This window comes from Octopus bimaculoides, chromosome 20 (genome assembly GCF_001194135.2).
Source record: "Octopus bimaculoides isolate UCB-OBI-ISO-001 chromosome 20, ASM119413v2, whole genome shotgun sequence".
In the NCBI taxonomy this organism is placed as follows: domain Eukaryota; kingdom Metazoa; phylum Mollusca; class Cephalopoda; order Octopoda; family Octopodidae; genus Octopus; species Octopus bimaculoides.
The window spans coordinates 13,723,459-13,730,958 of record NC_069000.1 but is presented as its reverse complement, the minus strand read 5'-3'; the positions used below and the strand labels follow the sequence as shown (position 1 = coordinate 13,730,958).

General features: G+C 34.4%; 2 protein-coding genes across 5 annotated transcripts in view; one reads left to right on the top strand and one right to left on the bottom strand.

Annotated features, from left to right (window-relative positions):
* LOC106882429 (serine/arginine repetitive matrix protein 1) overlaps window positions 1-2,377 on the bottom strand; it is a 102,699-nt gene extending 100,322 nt beyond the window's left edge. The window contains exon 1 of the mRNA XM_052974919.1: window positions 2,243-2,377. The gene's annotated coding sequence lies outside the window, so the exon portion shown is untranslated. The remainder of the gene's footprint in view (window positions 1-2,242) is intronic.
* Window positions 2,378-2,602: 225 nt separating this feature from the next.
* The window catches only part of LOC106880848 (metallophosphoesterase 1), a 67,160-nt gene continuing 62,262 nt past the window's right edge, over window positions 2,603-7,500 (top strand). The window contains exons 1-2 of one of the 4 annotated variants that reach the window (XM_014930985.2): window positions 2,682-2,728; window positions 3,505-3,573. The gene's annotated coding sequence lies outside the window, so the exon portion shown is untranslated. Of the gene's footprint in view, window positions 2,729-2,869; window positions 3,574-7,500 lie in introns of those variants that run through there. The other 3 variants (XM_014930994.2, XM_052974920.1, XM_052974921.1) reach the window with 3 other exon arrangements.

Below are 7,500 nucleotides of genomic sequence, written 5' to 3'. Positions count from 1 at the left end.
ATGGGATGATATGAAATATAAAACTGAACTCAAAGATTATTAGGAAGAATATATATACAGAGTATTTGTCTTATGACTTTCAGTTGGGTATAAATAGGATGAGAATATCCAAGAAATGAAATAAATGCCAAGTGAAAAATATCAATAAATGTTCTGACTATTGAGAATTTTAAACTCAAGTGGTACATAACCTCAAAGAACAAACTCAGTTCCATGAAGGGCACAAGACAACATTTTTCTTCTTATTAATTTCTTATTGAAAATCCTACATAAATGAGACCAAAATATGACCAATAATTCTTTTTCTTTGAATTATTGAAAAGAAAGATTATCAGAAACTACATAATATTAATGAAATATAAAGCTTTTGACCCTGGGTTTTCAAAAATTACTATCTTAAAGATCCAAAATGAGATACAGTTACAAATGGAGAGAAATGAAAGAAATAAAAAAAAAATGAATGAAGGAATAAATAAATAAATAATTAGAACATGGAAAGTAACGTTAAACAAGACAAAAGGTGATACTTGTGTGTTTACTGAGACATTGAGACTGTAATTACATAAATAGCACAGTATAAAGTGATATGATTATCTTGGAAGAAAATTTATGAGAAAGAGAAAGAAAAAGAAAGAAAGAGAGAGAGAGAGAGAGAAGGAAAGAGGGAGAGATAGAGTGTGAGGGGGGCATTGCAAAGAACTGAGACCTACAGGAAAAAGAATTAGATTATAAAAGCAAGATGCAATCACGAGTGTTTCTCAGAGAAAAGCCATAGTACATACCTATAAGTTGTGTAACTATGGTAAAATGGAAAGGACAGAGTTGATGTTAATACAAAATAATAATAAAAAAAAAATAGCAAGTTCTTTAAGGTATATTTAATTGACATTTGAAGTTAGATGAGACTCAACTCAAGAGAATATATATATATATATATATATATATATACACATATACATATATGCATACATATATATATGTGTGCGTGTGTGTGTGTATGTATGTATATATGTAGGTATGTATGGCAATGGAAATAATTAGAATTCGCTAAGTTGTTCAGTATAAAATGAATTACTTGACATGAGTTGTGAAGAGTAAGAGTTACTGAATAAAGGACAGGTATAGTTTAACAAATCGACACGCCCTGCCAAAGTTGGAGTGATTGAGGAAGCAACATTGGACGATAGTTGCACAGTTCGCATATAATTTACAAAGAATATAGATTTGGTAAAGATATTTCTTTCATAGAAATATATGATATTTAGCATCAGTGATGGTGCTGTTCTGTTGCTTCTTTTAAATTAGCAAGAAACAAACGGCAAATAGATCGTATAAAGACGTTTGTTTGAGAAAATAAAAGGCCACTATATAAAACCCACCCACATACAATTATATTCAATTCCAACCAGTTCCTCAAAATTTTCTGATATTTTGCTTCGATTAAAACACAAAACGTGTAATGATAAATGCTGGAAATATAAGAGAACACTGGAAATATAAGAGATTTATTGTATTTAAAGGGAAAGGTAGATTAAAAACACGAGTTAATGATGTGTGAAAGCTATAAAGTATTATTAAACGAGATTGAAAATGAAAGTTGAAGAAGGCACTGACAGTTGCAGACGACATATCCCCCACACATCGTTTTAGCATTGGTTTCACAACCACTTACTCAACTACATCCGCCACAGAAATCATAAGTAATGAAGGGCAAAGATGAACATTTAGTTCTTGTTTAAGGAAGCGAATTTAAGAAGAGAATTCACGATAGAGCTAATGGACACACGGCAAATGTATCAATGAAGACAGATCGAAGCTACATACATAGGTTAAAATAACAACTCGTTTTGCTAATGATAGGGCGAAATTTTAAATAAATACTTTTGTAAGATGAACACTGGTGTATATTTAATTGAAACAATATTGTTATTGCTAATTTTTTGCATAGATGCAACCCCATTGAAAGCAAAGGCAGTCAGTTCATCAATTATTTGTTGCTCGTAAAATGGGTGACAGCAAATCAGATAATAAAAGCAGATACCTCATAAAGTCTCTATAAGAAAATATGAAGATTTAATAGAAGAAATTATTATTAAAAATTGCCAACTCTTTCCTCAGATAAATATAGCGTTAAAATGGCTATCCTGAAGAACTGTTTGAAAACGAAAGTAGAAAACGGGGTAAATAATTAATAAATGCATTATTGAAAGAAAAATAAGAAAGAATTAAATTATGAAATTACCTTAGATGCTGCAATTAGAAGTATCAAAAAGGTAAAACTTTAGAAGCAATCACTCTGTAAGGAGTCTAAGCGATAAGGACGTTGAAATGAATGGGAAGAAGTGAGAACCATAAATTTATCCACCTCAAATTATATGTAGTAGGGGAGGCTTTATTTTGGGTTTTATATGCATATCATTCAACAGTTATTATTTTATGTCTCTTTATTACCGAAAAGTTGATTATACGTTCAGTATGTAAAATAAGAATAAATGTTAAGTTTTCTCCTTTTCATTTCCTATAAAAGATACCAAACGTAAGTATCCACTATCCTGACACCCCTCCACTTTTCCAAATCCACTGCTTGCTTAACGCTAAGTTTTGGGATTTAGTGTGAAAATGAACTGCTCCAACGAGAGATCACGAGACTTGATAAATGGTCGAAGACCATCGTAAGCAGACGCACGGAAGTGACTTGTAGCATTACTTGTTTCCACTGGCGATATAGGTAGGTAGAATAAACAATGATTTAGTTAAATTTTGGTCTCTTCATTTTCTATCGATGAGTTACTTCCCTCTATCTATCAAAGAAGCATTTTTTTTTTTATATGTATATAAATATATAGAAACATTTGATCTAGAGAAAGAAACCGCTACAGATTAAATATTTTGATGCAGTCAGTGTTTCTTTTCCTTCGAAAGGGTTGCTGGGATTCTAACTAAAGGGAGAGAGACTGAGTGAGTGAGAGAGAGAGAGAAAGAGAGAGGCAACGTGCGTGTTAGTTAGAGATAGATAGATAGATGAATAGAGAGGGAGGGAGGGAGAGATGCGTGTACTATTTTCTACGACTGTAAACAGGTCATCGAACGAAAGTTACATGAAATTAATTAAATAATATTAATAATGAAAGAAAATACGATCTACCGGCGAGAAATGTTTTTATTTTATTTTTGTTTTTAGAAGAAATGAATGAGAAGATGTGAATCACGCAAGAGGACAATCAAGTAAACAGAAATTAATGTTCATTAGAGAGATGATAGATTTTTTAAAATTAATATACAGAAAAAAACAAAGGAAACTGTATACAAAATGTGTGTGATTCTCATGTAGTTGAAAGACAAAATAAAAAGGGATATAATTAGCGAGGGACGTGGATGAAATAGAGTGGGACAGATAAAGCGTGGAGAAGAAGAAAAGGTAAAGAGAAAGTATTAGAGAGGTAGATTCGCTCTTCAGTGTTTATTCTGTTGCGCCACTTAACAATAGGTTTGCTTGAACTTTAGCTTCTGCTCGATCGCCAGAATATTTGCCGTTTACAATTATCCGTAATATCTGACGACTGTTATTTTTTGGTGAGTGTTTAGTTTTGTTTCACATTTTTCTGTTTGTATTTCTAATGTTAGCCAATTTTGCTTTAATGAAAAATAGCAATCTATGATAAACATTTCTCTTCTGATTGCTGAGCAATATTGCAATATTCACGTGGTTGCGCTGCTGGAATATAAATATTTATATATGAGCATATTGTGTTTAGTTTACAAAATAGATATTCAGAAAACGATGAAGGAAAACAAAAAAAAAACAAAGACAAAAAAAGACAATCTCCCAGTAAATAAATGATTAAAATAGAGGCATGCACACACTTCATTCAATTATATACCATGCCTAGGGTAATCTGCTTTTCCTTTTAAAATTCCTTAGAAGAGAAAGTAAAACAAACAAACAAACGCAATAGAATTTTATGTTAGTAGATGAGTTGTAAGTCATTTTTATTATAATTATCACTTTCTTTATATAACTGTGGCTCTGGACATCTTTAAATTCAGGAAAAATATACGACTGATATGCAATTGTTTCGAACGTGTGCAAATACTATATAGATGATAGATATTAATCGAATGGACACCACTATGTGTTATAGGTATATGTTTGAACGAGTAAAATTCATAATCAGTATCGATGAGTACATGACTCACACACAAACACACATATGTGATATTTTGTCACAAATAAAAAGGTTCAACTGTTTATATTTTTAACCTGTGGCTAGGCTATATTCCTCAAAGTCTGGATGATTATTTTTATTATACTTTGTTTAATCAAAGATAATTAGTATACCGATCTGAAGGTAAATTGTTTATATAAATAACTTAATGTTTCATAAATGACATCAACTATTATTATTCATTCATACCAAATATCACAGATTCTGCTAACAGTATTATTCTTTTCTTCTGACCTCGTTTATTGTTTTTCTAAAGTTCAAAGTGATTTTCGGTTTTAATGTTTGCATATATGGTATGATCGGAACAGGTATTGGTTTATTATGATATATTGTGCGGCACTTAGTCTTACTTTACAATTTTCCATTCTGTTTATAGTTTAAACATACGACAGCATCTCAGCAATCTTTATTTCTTTTTACAGATTATTGTAGGATGTTCGATAATTTCTAATATCATCAGCTTCGTTTCTCAAGTACTTTGCCAGTATAAAGTAGTCATTGTAATAATCAGGCATGAAATGAGCAATAAATAGTTTGATATTATAATGACATCAGATTAGATATGCATGTGGAAATAAACACGGTTGCTGGACAGACATTATTATTATTAATTATTATTATTATTATTAGTTGTTATAATTTTGTATTGGAATAGTGTGTTTTTTGTTTTGTTTAAATCTTAGTTACATCTAAGATATTTTATAAGAGGTAATAAGCCGCCCCAGGTACGTGTATTTTATCGACCCCTGTAAAGATGTCAGACTAAGATGTGATCAGCCAAGGGCAAAACTCAGAAGACTATCATCGTCATTGTTATTTAACGTTCACTTTTCCACGCTTTCATGGGTCAGACGGAGTTTGAGGTAGATTTTCTAAAGCCGGGTGTCCTTCCTGTAGCTAACCCTCACCTGTTTCCAAGCACCCATGGCCAGACATGTTTTTCACGGAAGAGTGAAAACGAACAATCTCGCTCATATGACGATGACGCTCATTTACGATCATCACGTGATGTCTAGACAAGGGTACACACACACACATATACATAAATGTGTGTGTGTGTGTATTCAGATTCCATCTACCAAAGCCACTCACAAGGCTTTGGTTGGCCTGGGGCTGTAGTAGACACCTGCCTAAGTTGCTGCACTGTGGAACTAAACCCAACGCCATAGAGTTAGGAAGGAAGCTTCTCAAACTTATCGTCACGCCTATGCCTCATATATCACATCATCAGCCTAATCGTTTAACGTCCACTTTCCATGCTGGCATGGGTTGGATGATTTTATAGGAGCTTGCAAACCAGAAAACTGCCAAACTCTAGTGTCTGGTTTGGGCAACTTCTATGGCTGGATGTCCTTCCTAACGCCTATATATACATATATATATATATATATATATATATAATTATTGTCATCATCATTTATAGCAGTGGTTCCCAAAGTGGGCAGTACTGCCCCCTTGGGGGCGGTGGAAAGGGTGGGTGTGTTGATGAAAAGTGGGATGACAATGGGGTGGCCAAAATGGGGTGATAGATGTAAAAAAAAATATATTAATAGTTTAATTAGTTTTAAGTTTCATTTGTGAAATACAGTTGTTTTGAATTTGCTGTAGAAAGTGGACTATATTTGTGGTGGAGAGGGTGAAGGGGCACTAGGAATGTGGCCTGGATGCCAAGAGGGCAGTAGCCTGAAAAGGTTTGGGAACCACTGATTTATATGTGAAGGTTCCCTCCTTCCAGTTCATTCATAAAATTCTTGGAAAGTGTGTTGAATAGCAGTGAGAAATTTTTGTAAATTGTATATGTGATGGCTGATGGTCCTGGAGTGAATCCTGCCTGAGCATGAGTGAAGTTTTGAGTGTTGGCAATAGGAAAGGACAGTTTCCTCCTATCCCAGGGGAATAGCATTACCGGAGGATACTGTGTACCATTGCTGTTCTGCTCTTCCTTGAAACACCAGCCTCTCTCGTTTTGATTTCCTAAGGGTTAGGGTTAGGGTTAGCTGCGAACTAGAAATATGCAGACAGATTTATGCATATATATCTTGGTTTGGCTTCGCGTATGAAGATTTAAGGTGGAGAGTGTTCCAGGCTTGCTGATGCCTGAAGAGTCCATTTTGAGATTAATAGGCTTGGCTATAGAGGCTGCATGGAAAGGAGGGGGAGCTGATCAGGGTATGTTGTAGTGTCCTTGTTTTTCTTTCTTTTTCTCTTGTCTGCAAGGGTGGTTCTGTGGGTATCTTCAAAGGAGGCTGTTGCCTGGAGGACAATGAGATGCCAGGTTCCACTGTCAGTAGCAAGAACAGACTACTGGTGGTGATCAAAATGGCAGGCTCTGAGAGATTTCTTTAGGGTGTCCTTGTACTTCTTCTTTGGTGCTATCATGATGACCAGGGGTGAGTTTGCCATACAACATGATCTTGGAAAGTTGATGGTCCTCTATCCTAATGATCTGTCCTGCCTAGTGTAGCTGTGTCTCCAGCAGAGTTGCTTTGATGTGGTGACCTTTGCCTGCTCTAAATCCTTGATGTTAGTCACAAAGTTAGTTACTCCAGTGGATGCTGAGGATGATGCAAAGGCAGCGCTGATGGCATTGCTTAAGAAATCATAGGTGGTGCTAATAAATGACCCACAATTCTGAGCCATAGAAGAGGGTGGTAAGAATGACAGCTCTGTATGGAGTAGTCATTGGTTGATATTTATGGATTATAGCTTATTTTAGGTGTGAAAGGTATTAGTTTTTACTAATAATGGGAAGACTAGGGGTAGGGGAATGTTATACAATAGATAGGTTGAACAAAGAAAGAGGAAGGACTGGGGTTTCACCAATATATGCCATGAGTTTATTCAGTAGTGTTGTAAACAACTTTCTTGTATTAACATTTGCATTGTAGGTCACCATTGACAAATGGGAAATGTCTGACTGCTTCCTATCTATCTATCTATCTATCTATCTATATATATAAAAATGAGAATGTGTGTCTGTCTGTCTGTCGGTCTGTCTGTCTGTCTGTGTGAATCCCTAAAACTCGAGAACTACGCAACCAATTTCATTCAAATTTTACACATGCCTTACTTAGGGTTCCAGTTGTGTTTTAGTCAAAAAAAAATTATTAACTTCTTGCAGAGTTCGAGCACACGGCAACATAATATCTCCTCCACTATTTAAGTATCACGTGTCAAAAGTGAAACAAAAACACTCATGTCAAATACTTTCACTTTAAAAATGAAACTATTCCACTAACTGAAACAATCACATTTCGATACTGTAGTGACAGAT